This window comes from Tenrec ecaudatus, chromosome 16 (assembly GCF_050624435.1).
Source record: "Tenrec ecaudatus isolate mTenEca1 chromosome 16, mTenEca1.hap1, whole genome shotgun sequence".
Classification (NCBI taxonomy): Eukaryota; Metazoa; Chordata; class Mammalia; order Afrosoricida; family Tenrecidae; genus Tenrec; species Tenrec ecaudatus.
The window spans coordinates 86,221,449-86,244,903 of NC_134545.1; the positions used below are offsets into that span (position 1 = coordinate 86,221,449).

Consider the following 23,455-nt stretch of genomic DNA (forward strand, 5'->3'; position numbering starts at 1 on the left):
GAGGAAGTCTGAAGGGCCATGATCAGGGCTTTAAGGTGCATGTCAGATAGTGCTTGCTAGCCTTGAAAAATGTAGACAGTGCATTGTTGTAACAGACAAAAATTTTGGCATGACTTTCCTGGACCAATGCAGTTTTCAGTTTTCTTCTAACTTTTTTGTGTTTAGTTTCTGTGATCATCTTGTGTACTTTGAGAACACTTGTTAAGATTATTTCTTTGGGATCCCCCAAAATAGCCACTATAACTTCTGAGCCGACTTCTCTCCCTTAAATTGAACTGGCTCAGAAGGTCCCGAGATGCCACTGTTTTTATTAGACTTTATTTTAGAAGGCGCTCCAACAGAACTTGGACAGCTGTGTTAGTGAAACCAGTGAGAATTTATCTACAATCATCTACTGGTTGCAGATGTATGTGTTCAACATGTTTTGTTTGAGAATTTGCCGTAGCAATTCTTTTTGACTTCTTGTATTTCCCATTGTATTGTTTCCTTGGCATAACTTATGTGAGTGAGTGAGTTAGTTTGTTTCTAGACTTTCTATTCTGTTTCCATTGTTTCAGTGTATCTATTTCCAGTGTATCTGTTTCCATTGTTTCAGTGTCGCTATCCTTGTGCCGATACCTCACTGTCTTACTTGCATCACTTTGCAAAATCATAACTTTATAGTAAATCCTTCAGTTTGTTGATTTTCTTCAAAATAACCATGATCATTTCCATCTCCATGTAAATTTCAAAATCAACTTGTCAATATTTCTGTACATTTGACATTTGTATTACCTAGGACTGCACTGGCACAGAAAATAACCCTCATAGGTTTGTATAAGTGAGATGACTGTATACACCCAGAGTCTGGCTCTTTGGAGCCACTGTGAAATCCTAATCCTATCTAAAATCTTTTTTTTTTTTCCCTCTAAGCTCTATTCCCTAATCATGTCAGCTTTGGTGGTTAAAAAAAATTTTTTTTTTTTTTAGTTCAGAGTTCTCTGTCCTGGGGAATTTGATATGAAGTTTCATTATTTAGATTAAAGTTTGGTATATAGGTTAACATTATGTGAGCAGTTCTTGGTATAGTCTAAATTCTTGAGCTAGATTTTTTAGATACTGTCAAACAGAATAGCTACCTTTTTGGAACTTTTTTTTGCTAGACCCTGTGCTAACCATTTTACATACATAATCTTATTTCTTGTAACAATCCTGAGAAATAAGTTGTATTATTCCCCTTCACAAGTGAAAAAGTTAAGGCTTATAGAAGTAACTAATCTTATCAGTTTTACATAGCAAGGGTTGAACCTGACACTAATACTGCCTCTGTGTACATTTATTTTATCTACTTCATAATTAACATTCAGGCTTCTGGATTTAATCCTTAAGAATATGTCCTCCAATATTCTTGATTTTTACCTTTCTCCTGCCTCTAATTCCCAACTTCAGTAGTTCAGGACCATTCTGCTATCACCCTACTTTTCTACCCTTAATTACATTGTAAATCTGCTAAATTGCTCAGTACTGAAAAGTACTATTTTCATGGAACATAATGCCACACATTCTGTTTGCATCTTCCAAAGAACTTAATCTCTCAAACACACTTTTTCCTCATATGTGTTTGTTTATTTTAATGAGTAATATGTCACCTTGACCTTGAAGGCATTGATGATCTTTAGAATCAGACAGGAAAAGATCTCTAAGATGCACTAGGCATGGGGCATAATGCTAAAAATTAAAACTGGACGAGAACAGCATCCATCTGACTGTCAGGATTTTGATAAAAGTATAAAAGGACCCAGACTCTTTATGTAGACCTACTACTTTACTTTGCCCTGAATGAGACAAGTTGTTCCATTAAATCAATATAAAGCTTGCCTTCATATGAAGTAAAAGAAAAGAGGCATACTAGGGGAAGAGTACTTCAGCAAGACAGTATCACTACTTTTTAAGAGTTTTATTGACATCTACTTCTCATGTCATCCAATTCAGTAGTTCCATCATATTAGGAGTTGTGCAATCATCACCACAGTCAATTTTAGAACATTTTCTTCTTTCTTATAATCATTGTTATTTGTTCCACATTTCCCCCTAAGAAACTATTAGTCATTTACTGTCATTATAAATTTACCTATCCTAGATTTTATATACAGAAAAATATATAAAACAAAAAAACCAACAATAACAAAATAAAACAAGAAAAACCTCAATATAAAAGAAAGCAGAAAATATTAAAAACTAGGAAAATTAGAGAATAATATATTAACTGTATATCTATCACTCAGACTGATTTATTTGCATTAAATGCAATTGTTTTAGAAAAGTGATTTATTTGTGGGATTTTGGAATATGTTGCTTGCTTAAATAATATCATGGAAAATATTTAAGATATATGTAAGATATATATCTATAAAACTTTTTAAAGAAAGAATTTTAGGTAAGATATGAAAATAATATATAATTTCTGAAGGGTTCACGAGGGTGGAAGGGTGCAGGAGGGTTGGGGAAAAAAGAGCTGATATCAAGGGCTTAAGTAGAAAGAAAATATTTTGAAAATGATCATGGCAACATGTGTAAGTGTGCTTGATACACTTGATGTGTGGATTGTTATAAGAGCTGTTAAAGTCCCCAGTAAAATTATTAAAAACAAAAGAAAACAAATGCTCAACCTCTATTTTTATTTACTGAGGTATATTTTAATTTACCATGGCATCAATCATAAAATGGAAACACAAGAGCTAAACTGAGTTTCATATTACCCAGTTTACTCACTCACTTTACAGATGAAGTACCAAGGCCACAGCCTTGTCACATAGCTAATCAGTGATAGGAGTGGCCTAAATCTAAATCCCTTTTATATCCTACTGCCTCACTTTTCATATGAAAGTGTGTGAGTATGTGTGCCAACTATTAAAAAAATCATTCATGAATGGTTTGGTTCTAAGTTACCTACTGGTTTTTTAATTAAAATAAAACAAGTAAATGGATTCTAACAAACAAAATACTTTCTCACAACTCAGGAGGCTAAAAGTCCACGTTCAGTGTTCCAGCTCACAAAGGAAAGCCTTCTTCTCTCTGCTCTGGAGGAAGGTCTTTGCCTGTGTGTGAGCTTCTAGCCTTGACAACCTTCATGTGACAAGGCGTGTCTCTCACCCTCATCTCTTGTTTAATCTCTTACATTTCAAAAGAGATTGCCTTAAATCACACACACCAACCCCAAAAAAGGAAAATTAACAAACCCATTGCCATCAAGTAGACCCTGACTCATTTTTTTGCCCCTCAGTGCCATGGCATCATTTCCAACTCATAGCAACCCTATAGATCCTAAAGCATGGGGTGAACTACCCCATAACGTTTCTGAGTCTGTACATCCTTGCAAATGCACAGAGGTGCCTCATTCCTTTCCAACTGCCAGTGAGTTAGAACTACATTTCAGTTAGCAGCTGAGTCCTTTACCCTCAGAGCCACTAGGGCTCCTTTGATTTAAGACACAGGGACAAGAATCCTGTCCAATTAAGATAACACAGCAAGCTCGTACCCAGATGATATGATAACCAAAAGCATAAATGAAAATGCTAAGCCCACCGCCTTCATTGTAATGCCAACTCAATGACACTGTCCATGGAGCAGACAGTAAGCCGCCCAAAGCTTATCCAACAACCCCCCGGGCATAGAGGTTAGGCTCAACCATGTACATTTTGGGGGGCACAATTCAATTCATAACAGTTTCCAAAGTCTCAAATTTCATTATGTATATTCCTTAAATAGAAAATAAAGATGGAGTAACTTCAGAATATTCAACACATAGAAACATTTTAGGCAAACCATTTTATCTTTGAGCTTCATATTTGTAGTGCTCCATATTCACTTAAGCTCCACATCCAGCTTAAAAAGGTAAGGCAGTGAAACAGAAAATGTCTTTAGAAACCATTTCATGCTTTAAAAAAAGGCAAGTTCTACAAAGGAAAAACACAATTCTTGTAAATCAAGTGTATAAGTAAGCGTTATGGAGGTATCTGTAGACTTGATTTTCATATTTCCATCCTACCTCCACTCCCCAAATACACATATACAAAATTTATGAAGAGGAGTTTGAACCATTCGAGGTGTTGGGCAGAGGATATGACTTGCAAAACCCAGTATCTCAATAACTGAAGACAAATATGTGCAAAGCAAATGTGGTAAAGAAAGCTGATGGTGCCCGGCTATCAAAAGATATAGCATCTGGGGTCTTAAAGGCTTGAAGGTAAACATCTAGCTCAGAAGCAACAAAGCCCAAATGGAAGAAGCACACCAGCCTGTCGGATCAGGTATCAGGCATCAAAGAAAAAAAATCATATCATAGTGAATGAGGGGGAGTGCAGATTGGGGACCCAAAGCCCATCTGTGGGCAACTGGACATTCCATTACAGAAGGGTCTCAAGGAGGAGACGAACCAATCAGGGTGCAGTGTAACAACGATGAAACATAAAACTTTACTCTAGTTCTTAAATGCTTCCTCCACCGCCTGCACGCCACCCCCACCACCACCAATATCACGATCGCAATTCTACCTTACAAATCCGGCTAGACCAGAGGATGTACACTGGTACAGATAGGAACTGGGAACAGGGAATCCAGGACAGATGATCCCTTCAGGACCAGTGATGAGAGTGGCAATGGAGGATGGAGAGAAGGTGAGGTAGAAAGAGGAAACCAATTACAAAGATCTACATATAACCTCCTCCCTGAGGGACGGACAACAGAAAAGTGAGTGGAGGGAGATGTCGGACAGTGTAAGACATGACAAATAATTTATAAATTATCAAGAGTTCATGAGGGAGTGGGTGGTGGGGAGGGAGGAGAAAATGAACTGATACCAAGGGCTCAAGTAGAAAGCAAATGTTTTGAGAATGATGATGGCAACAAATGTACAAATGTGCTTGACACAGTGGATGGATGGATTGTGATAAGAGTTGTACGAGCCCCCAATAAAATGATTTTTAAAAATTTAGTGTCTTTTCCCAGAAAGCTCAGAAATCTGTAATTTCTGAACCATGAAACACTAGAAAAGGGGTGCAGGGATGTAAATGATCTTCAGACAAAATTTAAGGCAATAAAAGTTCTTCTGTCAATTTTTAAGAGCAAGAGGTGCTGATGATAGCCAGAATCTTAGTCTGTTGTTAGCCTTAACACTGTCTGTGCTAATCAATACAACAAAATAGAAATCCAAGAGGAAGCAAAATGTGCTCAGCGGCCATAGTATGTTGGCTGTGATAAAACTAGAGTTTTTTTCAAGTTGTTTTTAAGGGAGTTTGTAAAGTTAGGGTAGTGTGCTGAGGGTTTTGTTGTCGTTCTGTAATTTGCCTAGCATTTTCCTTTTTGGGGGTTCAACTTTACTTTGATTTCTTACATTTTTTTGCATAGTGATATTACATAAAATGCATAAATTTAATTTTAGAAAACAATTTAAAGATTGCAAAATTAGAATACTCATGCACTTCAACATAGCAGTAGTAGTAGTAGCAGCAGCATTTTTCTTGGTGAGAGTTCCTTCAGCTGCCATTAAGTTAATTCTAGCTCATGATGACCCTATATGTCTTGCAAAATTGTACTCCATTAGATTTTCGTGGTGGTGACCTTTTAGAAGCAAATCATATCTCTGGATGAGGCTCAGCACCAACATTTTGTGTAGTAGTCAGTTGCTTAACTATTTGTGTTGACCCAGGGAGTCCTTTGGTGAGAGACCAAAACCCACTGACGTTCAGTCGATTCTAACTCTTACCTACTTCCATAGGACAGACGAGAACTGCTCCATAGAGTGTCTGAGGCTGTAAATCTTCACAGGAATCAGCTGCTGCTTTTGTACCGTGGAACAGCTGATGGGTTTGAACTGCTGACCTTGTGATTATAATGCTTAACTCACTGCACCAATATCAAATGCATAGGTTTACACCACAAGGCATGTACCCATTGTACTTCTAAGAGCAATATTTCCCCCTTATACTTGTTTAGATTAAAAGTTTAGTTTATCAGATATTTTTGAACTTCTATCTATATAGATACAGGCTTATGTTATAAACTGATCTACTGAGCTTAAAATCTTTGAAAGTTGAGGTTTCTGGACATAAAATTATGGTAAAGGCAAAAATTTTATTTAACAGAATATTAAACTTCGCACAATCAGGAACATAGGCCTTACAATCGTGTCTAGTTAAAATCATAATGAACTTATTAGTAGATGCCAGCTACTCTTAATGTCTTTGGATGCATTCTCTTATTTGAATCGTCCTGGTAAATCTTGCAGGGAAGTACTAGAAGTATGACCATTTCACAAATGAGAAAATGGAGGCACAGAATGATTAAAAGTAACTTAATCCTAGATCACACCCCAAGTAAATGGTAGAATCGATGTTAAAACATAATGGGTTTTTTATTTTTTTTTAATGATATTTTATTACATAAATCATAAACTATAAAGGCTCCATCAGGATGAAAAGTTTCTATAACTTGAATTGCATTTTGAAATTTAGTCAGGCCTACTAACATGTGAATCTGAGCAAATTATTTAGATCACCTCTGCTGAAAAACAGATGCTGCATCCAAACTAAGCTTTTCCTGGATAAATTAAGAAAACAATTACCCAAGTATTCCAGAGAGAAATGTCTTTAGTCCCTTGATGCGCCAAGGGTTATTAAAGTTTTACCTGCAGATAACCACGACTTCCAGAAGTTACAAGTCATTTACTTCATTCACTGCAGCTAGGAGAGGCCCGTGCTGCTGCCTCATAGGATTATTTCTTGCTGCATTTAACATGCATTAACAAGCATTTGGAAAGAGTTGAATCTCTTCTAGAAAGCTGAGTTAGCTTCTTGAGAGTCTATCAAAAAAAAAAAAAACCAAACCTCTTGTAGTTTCCTAATCCAGGATGTAGCTTTAGGAGCAAGTTTTACCAGGTCTGAGAGTTATAGGATACAAAAATGCGAGAATTAGTTAAGAGCACAAAGAGGGGGAGAGTTCGTTTTTTTTGTGTGTTTTTTTGCTGTTTGCTTGTTTGTTTTTCTCCTTTATTTAAAGCTTTCTTCCCCCCCCCATCCCCCCACCGTGTACTTTTTGAATTGTATTTTAAGTGTGTCTTTGTGGTTTTCCTCTGGCAGCCAATGGCACCATTCTTCCCTGTTATTTATGGTAGAGTTTAACTTTGATGCTCAATAAAGGGAGGAGATGAGGGGGAAGTTGGGAAGAAGATTCTTAAAATTTCGCCATCATAGATATTTTATTTTGGTAATATTAGCATCATTTAACATCCAGATGAGCAACCTTTATCTGAGGATGGTTTATAAAAAGAGCAACCAGATTTCAGGCAGTTAAACTTTATGACTCTTCCTAAAACATTAAGTAGTGGTTTAAGAAAATAATTTTTCATCTCCTCTCCCTCTTGATGTTTATTGTTTAGCAGTGTGGGAGAGTTCCTATTTGTCCAACAAGCACATTATTTTTTCTAGAACAGGTGAGCTAGCATTTGGTTATATTCCTCTCCCCCATTCCATCTCTATGCACCTTATCTCTTATCCAGGTACCCCATTGTTCCCCTGGCCACTCCCACCTCTTCTACAACCCTTCCTTCATCTCTCTCCCTTTCCACTTCTGTCCTTTTTCCTTTGCCCCAGCCTCATCACTTATTCTCCCTCTATCTCCTCTCCCATTCCCAGTCTCCTGATCTCTTCTCTCTTCAGCTCCTCCTTCATCTTCCTGGTTCCCTTTTTCCCACTGTTTTCCTCAACTCTTTTACCCCTTCTTCACCACTTCCCTCCCCTTCTATCCCTCACTTTTTCTTTCAAACAATCACAATAACCTGAAATTCTATACCCTGAAGAATCAAGTATTAACTTCTCTAAGGTGTTTAATAAAGGAGATTAATTTTATCTGCTTCGATTAATTTAATGATGTGGACAAATAATCCTTTAGATGATGTGGAATTATCCTATCCACACCTTCACACAGAATAATAGAAAGGGATTTTTAAGATATACCAGAAAGATATGTACTTACTGTCTTACTTGTCATGGAGTTCTGGTGGTATAATGGATTATACTTTGGGCTTATAACTGCAAGATCAGCAGTTCCAACCCAGCAGTCCCTCAATAAGAGAAAAATGAAGCTTTCTGCTCCTGTTGGAAACCGCAGGGAGCAATTTTACTCTTTTTAATAGGGTTGCTATGAGTCAGAATAATGACAGTGGATGAGTGTCCTAGTTATCTAGTGTTACTATAATAGAAATACTACAAGTTAGATAGCTTTGACAAAGAGGAATTTGTTCTCTCCCAGTGTGACTCAGAAAAAATGTTTGTCTTTCAATATCTGTGGGCTTGACATTCATTCCTTAGAGATAACCATGTCTTGACATCAATCTTTCCCTGGATCTAGGAGGTTCTCAGTGCAGGAACCCCAGGTCCAAAGGACACATTTCACTAATTTCTCTTCTTTCTTTGAAGATAGTAAGTCTCTGATTTTTCTAGTCTTTTCTCTCTTATAACATAAAAGATGGTGCAGGCCACACCCTAGGAAAACTCCCCTTCCATCAGATCAAAAGATGACCTGAGTGAGAGTGCTACATTCCACCCTTATCCCCTTACAGCTGATTTTCCGATCACATCGGATCACCTCATTGGGAATCATTGCACAATAGCCAAACCACTGGGAAACATGGCCCAGCCCAGTTAACATACATTTTGGGAGAATACAAATCAATCTATGACATTTGCTAGCATATTGAACAGTATATTTGTTGATGATGGAAATTGAAGGCATTTTTTATATTTTTGTGCTTTTGTAGTTTTCATATTTTCTAAATATATAATAATATATAGTACAAATGCTATTTATATTTTTAGTTCATAAATATTTTCATCAAAATTAATTGACATTCCAGGGGTAGGGGGAATAGGTAGGTATGTTTCCTATAGGTTAAAAAGTGTGATAGTTGAGCTTAGTGCCCATGTGGCTGGCCTGAGATTCTCAGTGGAGTGGGAAAATTTTTTTAATCATTTTATTAGGGGCTCATACATCTATCACAATCCATACATACATCAATTGTGTAAAGCACATATTTACATTCGTTGCCCTCATCATTCTCAAAACATTTGCTCTCCACCCATGCCCCTGGCATCAGGTCCTCTTTTTTTCCCCCTCCTTTCCCCTTCCCCCCTCCCTCATGAACCCTTGATAATTTATAAATTATTATTTTGTCATATCTTGCTCTGTCCCACGTCTCTCTTCCCCCACTTTTCTGTTGTATGTCCCCCAGGGAGGAGGTCACATGTAGATCCTTGAAATTGGTTCCCCCCTTTCCAACTCACCCTCCCTATGCTCTCCCAGTGTCACCACTCACACCACTGGTCCTGATCAAATCTTTCTTTGACTCCCAAGAGATCCTTATTTAATGAAAGTATAAACAATTAAAAATAGAAATAAATTTGATCCTCTTAGTGATTATGAATTTGGTTTGCTGTTTTTCTATTCAGTTTTTAAGTATTTTGAACTTAAAAAATGGTGGACCCTCAATCCCTGGCACGAAGCCTTCAGCTATCATTGTGGGTATTAAACAAAGACAGTGTCACTCTTTGGCTAATAACTCTAGCCCTATAAGACCTTTTCTTGACTTTGTATACTAAATATAGTCAGTCAGTTTCTTCCTGTTACCATTCTTGGAAACAGGAGTGGAGCTAGATATCAGCTATTGTATTATTGTTATACCTTTTCCATTGTCCTTGATGTCATTTATTATTAACAGTTGCCATTAATGAGTTCCAACTCTTGGTGACCATGTATTATATATAGGGTAGAACTTGCTCCATAGGTTCCTCTGATTTTTCAGAAATAAATCACCAGGCTTTTCTTCCAAAATACCTTTGGATGGACCTGAACCTCCAGCATTTCAATTTGCAGCCAAGCATGTTAATAATTTGTACTACTGCATATATTCTTACTTTGGTAAGCCGTGATACCAGTTCTAGTGCAGTTATGTGTTAAAATTCCAAGTAGGTAGGTATAAAAGCTATCATCAGACTCTATTTCCTTCTCAATTGTTAAGGTGTGGAAGACTGTAGGACTAGATGGAATATTCAAGACTTAATTTATGCATTTCCTAGTTTTAGTGAGCCCTTCGGTTCAGAAAGAGTTAAATGGTATAGTTAGTGAATGGTTTTCTAGCTGCAGGGGTTTTTGAAAAGAGATCTAGGAATTCTGCAGTTAACTGAATTCTTCAGGCTTAGACCCACTATCATTGAAAAAAAATTTGAATCTGCAAAATTCCCTTGCTTTGCTTCTTCTAGATATAGTTCATACAAGTATCTTACAAAGTCCAAAATTCTTACTACTTTAAAAGTAAGGGCATGCCTATTTATGCTGGTTGGACCATGATAACGGACATGTGAAAGCTTTTGCAACATTTACTTGATCCCTTCTCCCTATGTTTTTCTTCTTTCCTCCCTACCCCCCAAGTCTGCCTCACGGATGCTTTTCCCAGTCTTTCCCCCATCTTGTGAGAAAGTTTGAACAGTATGTGGAAAGTTAACTGCCTGGAGTCTTTTAAATATAAGTAACACGCAACCAGTAATAAGCTGTCGGTTGTTTTTTTGCTGCCTGCAAAGAAACATAAACACAGCGCTCATTTCTGGCAGGTTTTTACTGTCAGAGTTTCTCCTATTATATTTATCTTACAATTTGCCAGGGGGTGAAGTTATTAAGTTTTAGCAGCAGCCATCGATCAAGTTCACAAGTTAACACGATAAAGGCTCTGTGCCGCTCCGATCCGGGGAAATGATGATCCTCACTCGGTAATTAACTAAATGAGAAAGTTAAATCTTACTTGAGAGCTGGGAGAGATGAAAGAGAGGTGTTTGTCAGTTTCTCAGTGGAAATTAGAAGCCGTTTTCTGCAATTCCCTAAGCTGCTGCTCTGTCATATTTTACATAAGCACTGGGAAAACGTCTTGTAATTAGTGCTGTCATGGAGGATTTTTTTTTTGCTGAAGGATGTTGGAATAATTCATTAGATTATCAAGAAAGGCTTGTGTCCTGAAATGATTAGCACAGTGAAATTTAAACCATTAACGATAACAAGTTTAGAGCTTGCTGCAGTGCAGAGGCACCCGGGGTATGTCTGTGCCTATTTCAATCATTTCTTATAATTAAACATTATGTCCTTTTTTTTTCCTGCCCCCCCCCCTTCAGTAGGCCCCATCCAAAAATCCTTTTAAGGTGGCACTGTCTACATCAGTGGGTTTATCAGCCTTGGAGGTGTGTGTAGTTAGTAGCTATAATAACGCAGCAGTAAATTAAACTGCTGCAAGTTTCTTGGTTTAGAACAAAAGAACCTATCACCCTGGAAGCTATAAAGTTGCATCATGGAGCCCACTAAAAAAAAAAAAAGAAATAAAAAGAACAAGAGACTAGGCTTTGAAACCTAGAAGATGCTAAGTGACTCTCCTGCCCCCTTTAACTACCTCAAAAATCAGGATATTACCAAAAAGACTTTATTTTGATTTGGATGAATGTTACATATGGTTTTTCCTATAGTTAGTAAATAGAGGGGAAATCATTAGCAAGTGTGCAGCCTTTAAATTATCACTTACACTAGGACATTTGTAAATTCATTTCTTAGTGGGTTTTATTTAGCAGAATTGGAGTGATCTTGAGCTTTTTCTTGTTGGTTTATTAGAAATCAGTCAGATTCATAATATGAACTTTCCTTCTGCTGACAAATCTACCCCTTCCTGTCTTCCACATTCACTAATCAGATCTGACATATTTATGAGTTCACCTAATATGTAATCATGTTTAGTAGAAGTTGGTAAAATATTAATGCAATAATGCCACTGAGAAATGTGATGTTTACTTCTTTTGAAATGTATGTTCAATTCTTAATGTGTAGCCACTATTTTCTTATTTTCTTTCCACTTACCTCATAATCTCTGTGCCCGAAATAGTAAAAATATAATGGACTACTTCTTTGACCACTGATAGCTATATAACATTTTTAAGAACTAAAATTAGAATGTTAAAAGTTATTATCTTACTTTTGAGAATTTACTTTTGGCAAGATTATTTTAATTTTTCTTGAAATCTCCTTGTCAAAAAATGGGCTCAGTCCCGTTAGGATTCCTAATTCATTTTCTACCCTGGCTCTTTAGGAGTTCTAGAGCTGTTCTAGTCTCCTTACCAGCACCATCTCCATTCCGAGATGTTCTTATGGCTTGATCTAATCCTAGTCAGACAATAATTTACCAAATTTATTTGCCCTGTCCCTTCTTGGAAAAAAAATATTATTCAGCACCTCTGGCTATTCAAAACTTTGGTGACTATAACCCATAATCTAGGATAAAGTGTAGATGTCTGTTTTTGTAGCCCTCCTGGGTCCTCAGCCCAGCAACCCCCAGGGGATTATATTGCCCACTTTGGGAAACAGTGCTGTTGACCATTACAGTATCATTCTTCTTCTTAACTTCAGTTCTGTCTGGAGAAAATCACTTCTCCCCTCTCCCTTAAAAACAAACAACAAGCGAACAATGAAAACACAGACCAACCTTTTTACATCCAACTGGAAATTCTTAATAGTTTCACCACAATTCTGCAGGCCACAGGAGTAATTACCCTAGTTCCTTCCCCTTCCAGGATTACAATATAGCAGATTAATCATCCTTCAGGATCATCCTTACTAAAGAAGTAAATCATTACTTTGAAATAGTTATTATAACCTTGACATTGCATTCTCAAAGAAGCCCTTTCTCTTTGTACTTTTCTTAGGAAGGAAAAATGTATTTCTTCTAAGTTCTTCCTAAATGTACCTCTTCTAACCCTAGATCATTTAATCAGCTCTTGCCTTGATCATTTAATCAGCTTTTGGATTAATTGATCTTTCTTCTGCTTTTGCAGAGTATCCCCACCCCCCACTCCTCCACACTCTCTACTACCACTCCTGTTCATTCTTCATTTGGCAGCTAGGATACTCTTTTGCTTAGTTCTGGCACCCCCGTGTCCACTTTCCTCTTTCTATGTATTCGTTCCTTCCTAGTGGTAAAGCAGGGTTTGCGTGCAACCTGGAAACAATGGTTCATCGTCAAGTTCAGGCAGCCCATGCTATCTCTTCCAGCTTGTACGTAATGCAGTTAGCCAAGTCAGCAGTGGTGTGGATAGGCTAGCAGCTGTTGACGAGGCTTTCTTTTTCCTTCCTAGCTTCAAGGAAATAGCTGCAGTGTCAAATAAATGCATGGTAATGTGGAAAGTGGTACAAGTAATATGTTTTCAGGTGAAAATGTTAGCCCATAGCCTTTGAGGACTAATCTGGAAGACGGTCATATAAATACTTAGCTCCTTGTATTTTGTGTGCTTGTCACCTAACAGTTTCTTTTCCTTCTTCTTTATTCTGGGTAACTGCGTATTGTAAACAGAAAAGCAAAAGAGATGTGCAGGGGTGGCAGAAAGTTAGCATTGCCTTCAAACTGAGGCTGTTTGTCAGCTTTCTCAGACACTTGACTCATCAGGCTTTTGCTAGGCAAGCTAAATCAATTCTGCTGCTACTGCTAACCATTACTTTCTCTCTCATACTCTTCTAATATACAGTCTTCTAATATACAGTCTTTTGATTTTTTTTTTAAATAATTGAGCTTTTTCACGGTGCCCTTGTGGATGTTGAGAGTTCCTCAAATTGAGATTTGGGGGTTTTATTTTAACTGTAAACCAAAGCTTTTTGCTTTCTTTGCTTTAGACATCTGTAGGAAAACCCAGATGGGAGAATGATACAGGGAATAGACTTGGTAAACAAAGACCTTTACTTCCAGAGTGCTCTACGGATGCAATACTGTAGATCCAATGAAACAATTATAAGTGTGGCATTTATCGAAAGGTATACTCTATCCTTAGGAGCAAGGGACCATGGCAGTATAGTGGCTTCCAACCAGGTCAGCTACATAGGTCAGCTGTAACCCACCAGCTGTTCCACTGTAGAAAGATGGGCCTTTCTGCTCCCATAAAGAATTACAGGGTCAGAAACATACAGGGACAGTTTTACTCTGTCTAGAAGGTCACTATTATTCAGAACTGTCTTAATGAGAGTAACTTTTAAAGTTCATCTTTAGAAATTGTTCTTTTAAATCAACTTTATTAAGACCTAATTTGTATACAATCAGATATACCCATGTTAAGTTTATAATTGAGTGGATTCTGGCACACAACAGGCAAAATATAGAGAACATTTTCATTGTCCTTGACAGTTTCCTTGTGCTCTTACCAAGACATCCCACCCCCATATTCAGCCCCAGGGCAACCACTGATCTGTTTTCTATCTCTGCAGGTTGAATTTGCCTTCCCTAGAGTGGTATCTAAGTCGACTCATAAAATATATAATCTTTTGTGCCTAATTTAGTTCATGTTTTTAAAAGTCATCTTTGTCGCTTTGAGTAGCTATAATATGTTCTTTTTATTACTGAGTACAATGACGTTGTATAGGGTGCCCTGGTGGCATGGTGGTTACATATATGGGCTACGATCCTCAGGGTCTGCAGTTTGAAACCACCAACCACTCCAAGGGAGAAAGGCAGGGCTTTCTACCCCTGTAAAGACTTACAGTCTCAGAAACTTAGAGGAACAGTTATATCCTGTCCTATAGAGTTGCTATGAGTCAGCATCGACGGGATGGCAGTGAGAGAATGAGGTAGCAGTGACATAGTGGGTAGTAGGTTACAAGTTGGGCTTCTAACTGCAAGGTCTGCAGTTTGAACCCACCAGTTGCTCTCAGGGAAAAAGAATGGGCATAAGAAAACTGGCCTCATGAGGTTATTGTGCTACTTGGCCAACTGGCTGGAAGAGATCCATATTTGTCTCCATTCTAAAGAAAAAAAATGACCTAGCAGAATGCTCAACTATAAAATGGTATCATTGATATCGCATGTAAGCAAAACTTTGCTGAAGATTATCCAACAGTGATTGCTGTAGTGCATTGACGGAACTTCCAGAAGTTCAGACTGGATTCAGAAGAGGATATGGAACAAGGGATATCATTGCTGAGGTCAGATGGGTCTTGGCTCGAAGCAGAGAACACCAGAAAGATGTTTACCTGTGTTTTACTTACTGTGCAAAGGCATTTGACTGTGTGGACCATAGTAAACTATGGATGGGATTGCAGATCACTACAGAGTGCTCACGGGGAAGATGTACATCAGTCAAGAGGCACGTGTGGGAACAGAACAAGGGAATATTGCAGAGTTTAAATTCAGGAAAGGTGTACAACAGGATTGTATCTTCTTACCATACTTGTTCAATCTGTATGCTGAACATACCATAAAAGAAACTGGATGATATGAAGAAGAATGTGGCATAAAGATTGGGGGAAGGCTTATTAACAACCTGTGATATGCAGCAGACACACCCTTGCTTGCTGCAAGTGAGGAGGACTTGAAGCACTTGCTGATGAAACCAAGTATTGCACCATTTAGTATGGGTTATGGTTCAGTGTAAAGAAGACCAAAATCCTCTCAGGTAACATCATGATAAATGGACAAAAGTTCGAAGTTGTCAAGGATTTGTCTGCTTGGGTCCACAATCAGTGCTCATGAAGCAGCAGTCAAGAAATCAAAACATTGAGTTGTATGAGCCCCTAATAAAATGATTTAAAAAAAGAAAATTTTTAAAATGTGTTGTATTAGGTAAGTCTGTTGCATAAAACCTCTTTAGAATATTGAAAAGCAAGGGTGTTACTTTAAGGACTATCTTGCTCCTGACCCAAAGCCAAGGTAGTTTCCACTACACAATATGCATGTGAAAGCCGGACATTGAATAAAGAAAACTCAAGACCTGATGCATTTGAATATGGTATTGGAGAAAAAAGTTGAAATTACAATGGACTGCCAAAAAGACAAACTGATCTCCCCTGCCAGAGTACTCCTAGAGGCCAGATGGCAAGACTGTTCTGGAAATATTTCCATCATGCTTGGTAAAGTGAAGGGACCAACAAGAGGAAGGCCCGCGAGGAGTTAGATTGCGCAGGAACAGTTTCAAGGATGGCGATGGTGCAGGACTGTGCAGGGTTTCGTCTGTTTTGCATAGAGCTGCTATGGGTCAGAACAGCAACAACATGATGCTAAACAGTTTTCAGCAGAGCTTCCACACTAAGACGGACTAAGAAGAAAGACCTGGTGATTTGCTTCTAGAAAGTCAACTAGAAAAATCTCCGTGAATCACAAGTCCAATCCTGTAATGCTCAGGAGCATCATAAATCAAGGCAACAGTGTTTAACAGCAACAACTTGTCTTTGTTGAGGTGGCCATATCTTTGTGGCCGCCTTTTAAGTTTTCCTTTTGTTTAATTGAAATATAGTCAAAAACCAAACTCATTGCCGTCGAGGCATTTCCAACGCATAGCACCTCGACGGGACAGGCCTGTGGTAGAGCTCCCCCATGGTTTTCTATGACTGGTACTCTGTACCAGAGTAGAAAGCTTCTTTCTCCCATAGAGAAACTGGTGGCTTTTTATTTTTAATTAATTGGGGGCTCTTACACCTCTTATCACAATCCAAACATAAATCCATTGTGTCAAACACATCTGTACATATGCTGTCATCATCTTTAAAAAAAAAAAAACAAACATTTTCCGGGCTGGAGGAAAGCTGGGTAAAAAAAAAGAAAAACATTTTCTTTCTACTTGAGCTCTTGGTATCAGCTCCTCATTTTTTTCCCTTCCCCACTCTCCCTCCCCCAGATCTCCTTGATAATTTATAAATTATTCGTGAAACTGGTGTCTTTGAACCACTAAACTTGTAGTTAGCAGCCCAATAATTAGGCCACCATGATACCACATTTTTATAACTGAATAGTTTAATTACATATGATTAATTTAGAATAATTGTACTATATAAACTTTCTAGTATCCTCATTTTTTTAAACCTAATTCAGAGCAGAAAAGCTTCATGGCTGAGTGACTGTTACAAAGCCCACTATACAATTCATCACTCAGAGCTATCTATTTCATCTTATTTATAATTTTACAATAATTTCATTTTGTTATTGAGAAAGTATATGCAAAGATAAAGTTTATGTGTGTGTGTATATAGCATAACATATACCAATTCAACAATTTCTAAACATATATATTGATTAAATTCTTTGAGTTGCACACATCCATTCTAATTGGTTTTTTTTAATTGTTGAGTTTTAAGACTTCTTTGTGGATATAAGTCTTTGTTCTGATATATAGTGCCTTTGCTCCTTTGTCAAAGATCAGCTGACTCTATTTGTATGAATATATTGTTGGGTTTTCTTTTTTCATATATTTTTTAAAATTACTTTATTTGTAACATAGTAGGGACTACATCGGATATTTTTCTCAAGTGGCAAATGAGGCAAAAGATAACATTTCTCTATGATTCCTAATGAGAACCTCGAAATCATCTGTCTTTTGGAGGATTCAATTTCTTACGACGTCTGTGATACTGCCCATGAGGATACCAACGGTGCTTTGTGGTAAAGAACATTTTGCTAAGTTGTTCTATCATCGGTCCTTATTGAAGGGGCTGATCTTTCGCTTCTAATCTACTTTTCAGCACATGGTCATGTGTTTCTTCACTGTTATGTATAGGATCTGGCCGAGGAATAGGTTTTGTATGTTCCTATGGAATGTCCACAGAAGGGTGGTAGCATACTATTGTCCTGCCATCTGATGTCAAAGCAAGCTCGACCTTGCAATTATAGTCATCTGGTAGAGGCGGTGTAGATTTATGACAAACACTGTATAAAACTCCATTTTGAATTGATAAGAAATGTTTCAGGGCAGTTCTGTTTGACAGTGCCCATGTTACTGCTGCTACTGCCATGGTGGACCAAGATATGTGTATCAGACGGTATGGCAAAAGATGTTATGCAGAGAAACTGAAACATCTGCTTCCAGGCACATCTATTTTCATCCCTTGACGGGTCCTCATGGTGAAACCGCCATGTTGTCTCCCATCGGCTCCTCTGGGTTTTCTGATTTGTTCCCCTAATCTATTTGTTTATACCTTTGTCAGTCCCACACTGCTTTGATCACTGTAGTTTTATAATAAGTATTGAAATTCAGTAGTGTCAGTGCTCCAACTTTGTTATTGTGATAGTTAGGTTGATTGTGCCAACCTGACCATGTGCCAACCTGACCATGTGCCAACCTGACATGTGGGATTAATCAGGTTGCAGTTTGATCGGAGGGCAACGAGATAAATGGCTCTGCAAGTGCGTGCCCACCCACCCCCACCCCCCTTTGCTCTCTGGTGATCTGAGTGTGCTGAAGCATGCAGCTGCACTTTGCTAGTTCTCTGCCTCAACCTTTGAGCTACACTACCTGTGGGCCAAGCCAACCCATGGAATGTGTTGTTAGAGTTTGAAGCTCCTTCAAGACCTACTTCACCACACTGCTGGTACCTACATTGCTTGAGTGTGAGGTTGGTGGATCCTGTCACCTTGCATTACTTGTGTTCAATATCTCATCTGGGCCTGCTTATCTAAGCTCTCCAGTTATTGACTGTTGGTGAGCTACCTAGCTTTTTGCTGCCTGTGGACAGACTCTGCTTACTTTGCCCGAGGAAGGACTCCACTGTCTGCTTCCTTGACCTTGGACCCAGCAGCCCATGTGAATTGAAGGACTTTCTAGTGTATTAACTGTGGCATGGAAGTGAGTTGAACTGAACCTTCTGTACTGCCTGTGGACTAATTAGCTGCTATATTCCTTCTTGTTTTTCTAGAGAACCCTGCCTAATACAGTTATTATTCTTTAATAATATGTTGGTTATTCTCTATCTTTTGCCTTTGCATGTAAATTATAGAATCAGTTTGTGTATTTCCACAAAGTAACTTGCTAAGGTCTTTATTGGAGTTGCATTCAATCTATAGATCGCATCGGAAAGAGCTGGCAGCTTAACAGTACTGAGTCTTCCTGTCCGTACACATGGAAGAGTTGCCATTTTAGACATTTTCTAACTTTTAGCTCTTGTATGCAAATTCAAAACATCCAGCTAACTTTTTGTACCTTGTGTGAGGTACAGAATACTATTTATGCTTTTCCAAATGGGTATTCAGTTGTTTCAACACCATTTATTGAAAAGGCTATTCTTTCCACCACTGAATTAGTTTGGCATCTTTATAAAAACAGTCAAATGTAAGTATATTTCTGTACTCTATTTTGTTCCAGTCACCCACATGGTTGCACCCAAACCCATGGTCTTGATTACTCTTGCTTTCAAAGTTTTAGATTCGGTATATAATTCTTCTATCGTGTTTTTATTTGTCAAGTAAGTTTGGCCTTTAATTTAGGTCTTGTGTGTAACACAAGAGTTAAAAACACTGTAGCATTTTGTTAATAATAATGTATTGATATTGGTCTGTCAATTATACATCTCACTAATAAAAATGTTCATAAGGGAAACTTTTGCAGATGGCAGGGGACACATCAGAACTCTGTGCTCACTTTTTCTATAAATGTAAGAAATGTGTTAATGAAAAAATAAAATAACACTTCGGTCCTATACATTTCCTTAAATTTTCAGAATCACCATGTCAATTTTCCTTTTGCCATAGCATTAATGGCAGTTTGGAAAGAATGGACATCTTACAATATTGCGTCTACTTCATGAACATGATACTTTTTTTAACCATTTTATTGGGGGGCTCTTACAAATTCTATAACCATCCATCATTCAGTTGTACTAAGCACACTTGTACATCTGTTGCCATCAACATTTCCAAAACACTTTCTTTCTACTTCAGCTCTCTTTTTTCCCCTTCCTCTCCCACCCTCCCTGCCTCGTGAATTCTTGATTGATTATATATTATTATTGTTATTTCCTATCTTATACCATCCATTGTCTCCTTTCACCCACATTTCTGTTACTCGTTCCCCTCGGGGAATGGGGGTCTATATCCCCAATGTTGTGATTGGTTCCCCTTTTCTACCCATTCTCCCCTCCACTACTTTCCCCCTACCCTCATGATATTGCTACTCCCAATACTGTCCTAAAGTTCATGTGTCCAAAGCTCTTATCTGTACCAATGTTTGTACTCCAGTCTAGATGGATTTGTAAGAAAAAACTGGATCATGATAGTGGGGGCGAGGAACTAAAGGAATGTTGTTTGTGTCCTTGGTGCTGTACTGCACCCTGGTTGAATCGTCCTTGTAACCCTTCTGTGGGGGGATGTCCAATTGTCTACAGATGAACTTTGGGTCTCCACTCCAGTCCCCCTCATTCACATCAATATAATTGTTTTGGATCATTTGATACCTGATCCTGTTGACACTTCATGATCACATAGGCTGGTGTGCTTCTTCCATGTGAGCTTAGTTGTTTCTCTGCTAGATGGCCACTTGTTTACCCTCAAGCCTTTAAGACCTCTGACACTCTTATCCTTTTATAGCCAGACACCATCTACTTTCTTCACATATGCTTACGCACCCATTTTGTCTTCAGCGATCATATCAGGAATGTAAGTATCGAAGTGTGCCAGGTTATTAGAACAAAGTGTTCCTGTGTTCAGGTATGCCTTGAGTAGAGGCCCCAAGTCCATCTGCTATCTTAATACTTAACATTTAAATATATGTACATTGACCTCTATCCATAATATGATAGATCTCTTATGAAGCCTTATTTAGGTCTGCTTTAATTTCCCTCAGCAATGTTTTGTAGTTTTCAGTTCACAAGTTTTACACATAGGTTGTTAAATTTATTCCTAAGTGTTGTGTGTTCTTTTTTTTTTAATTAAAAGATTATTTTATTGGGGGCTCTTACAGCTCTTATAACAATCCATACTTCAAGCATATTTGTACAAATGTTGCCATCATTATTTTCTAAATATTTACTTTATATTTGAGCCCTTGGTATCAGCTCCCTTTTTCCCCTCCCTCCCCCCTCATGTTCTTTTTAATGCTGCTGTAAATTGTATAGGTAGAGTTTGAAACAGATGTTGAAGTTGGTATAGAGTTCCTATTGAAGTTGATACATTGCTTGCCCTTCAAGGGGACAGTGCCCTAAAGTAGGAAAGGGCACAAGGGGGCTTGTGAGGCTCAGAATGTTCTCTTTCTTGATCTGGTTATTTGTGACATGACTGTGTGCATCTTGTGAAAGCTACATTGCATATCAGGGGCTTCAAAAAAAAAGTTCATGGAGAATAGAATTGAAAGGTAATGGAATTTTTCCGTAGACTTTTTGAAGCCCCCAACATACTCTCAAATTTATGTACTTTTAGGTATATTTCATTGCAATGAAAACTTAACAAGAAATAGTGACAAAGAAGTCTTTGTCTTAAACAGTGAGTGGGAGTTCAGCTCCAAGAACATCATAACCTTATTAAACTAGTTTTTATAGCTATAATTTATTAAGCGCTGCTATATGCCAGGTGATATGCTAAACATACTTTTCATGATTTTATTTGTTCTTCCCTATTATTTGGTTTACAAATGAGGAACCAGAGCCTCGGAAAAACCTGTTTCATGTCACATAGCTGATTGATGAAGATTTGTAATATGCACAGTTTTAGAAGGTGGTGACTACAAGTCTGTACAGCCAAAACCATTTATACGTTATCTTTACCAGAAGAATAGTTGGTAAAATCATACACTTTGTTTGTATTTCATTCTTATACACTTTCTCATTTCATTTCTATTTGTCAACTGTTGCTAGGTCCCACTTATTTATGATTTGATCATAGAAAGCACAAAAGATAAATTTCAGTAAACTTTGGCTCTTACAATGTGACAACCAAACCTGTGAAATCCAAAGACAGTTTTAACTGTTAATAGTCTGATAGTCACTAATCATAGTATGGCACACACATTCCCTTGATTTTAACAACATCTGGTTTGTTTAAAGTATAAACAGAGTCATATCATGCACTTGCTGGTTGTTTTTTGTTTACTGGCATTTCTGGTCTTTACCTAGGAAATAATATTCTGGATAACACCCAACTCAAAGTCTATGTGCACCTTTTAAAAGACAAAGGGCCACTATATAAAAATTTATCGATAGAGTAGGAGGTTTGGTTTTGGACAGTGAGGGAGTGGCATTTGGTCAAATGTGTAAGCCCACCTATTTGCTGGCTTTTTAAATCTTGCTTTACACTTCATGACTTTTCTTTTCCTGAGATGCAAACAAATAACCTACACAAAAAAGCAGCCCAGAAGTCCCCCAAGGCCTGTGTCCAACAAGGTTCTTATTAATCATGTTCAGTCTATAGCACAGACAACACTGGCATTTATGCTAGAAAATGTCCACCTCTACACCAAGGGCTTGCTGTTTACAGGTGGCAGCTTTTTCTGTATAAAATATATTTTCAACTGCATACCAGGGACCATTTGTTAAGAAGCTTGAATATACTAGTAGAATTTAACTTTTAGAAATAAGGTAAGCCTATGCGTTAATAGCAGAAATGGATCGTCTAGATTTGGTACTGTTTTGATATGTTGCACATTCAGAATGTCTAGCAGAGATAAACTCTCTAGTAACAAGGATCTCCCAGTCAAATCAAATTTGCCAGAGATCCATCACATTTTCTTTGAAAGTACCGGGCATACTGCTTTGTGGTTATCCTCTACAGAAAACCTATACTTTCTTCACAGTAGCAAAACATTTCAGAATTTTTTTTTGTGAACTTCAGTTACATCTGCAACCTGTCAGAATTTACCCTCACATGCCATGCCTAATCAGTGAATTCACTTGACTCTGCCTTCAGATTATTGACTGAATCTCAATTGTTTTTTACCATCTCTGTAGCTAGCTCTCTAGTCCGAGAGGTTGTCACCACTTCCCTGGACCACTGAAGTAATCTTTTAAGTGTTCTTATATGTGGCCTCTTTTCTACACACCAGTGATCCTTTGAAAACTGAAGTCACATCATATCACACCAAGTTCCTAGGTGCTTGCTTCAGCATGTGATCTTTCTGTCTGCATAGCTTCTCATCTTCTAGGCCTCCTTTCTAGCAGACTTGCCTGCACTTATTATATGGCAACTCAAGACTCCAAGGAGGAATAGTCAGAAGCTGCCTGGACTCAGAAGTCTTAGAAGGTCTCTTTTTCCATATTTTGTTAGAAGTGCAAGCCCCCGTTCAAAGGATAGGCTGTGAATGCCACTGCTTGATGAGAGGGACAGCATATGTGTATTCGAGGACTGCAGTCATTTAGGCCAGGGGCCCAGTTCAGTGTCCCCCAGATCCGTTGGAAGACCGTACTATAGTTTAAAAAAAAAAAAAGAACAAATTCCTATGCACACTGCACATCTTATTTTGAAGTAAAAAAACAAATGGGGCAAAAACACCCGGCAGGCCGGATAAATGTCCTTGGCGGGCCGTAGTTTGAGGATCTCTGATTTAGGGTTACCTTTGTGGATTAGTTACCGTCATCAAAATGACTTAAGTGATCTGACACCAACCAATCTCTCCACACTGGTTTCTCTTTGATTAGCGCTATTGCAGTCACACTGGGCCTCTTG

At 38.0% G+C, this 23,455-nt stretch overlaps 1 protein-coding gene and 1 pseudogene across 8 annotated transcripts in view; one reads left to right on the forward strand and one right to left on the reverse strand.

The window, feature by feature from the left end:
* BTRC (beta-transducin repeat containing E3 ubiquitin protein ligase) overlaps nt 1–23,455 on the forward strand; it is a 199,907-nt gene that overhangs the window by 144,667 nt on the left and 31,785 nt on the right. The window lies entirely within an intron of this gene.
* LOC142429251 (large ribosomal subunit protein mL42 pseudogene) lies at nt 17,306–17,959 on the reverse strand (annotated as a pseudogene).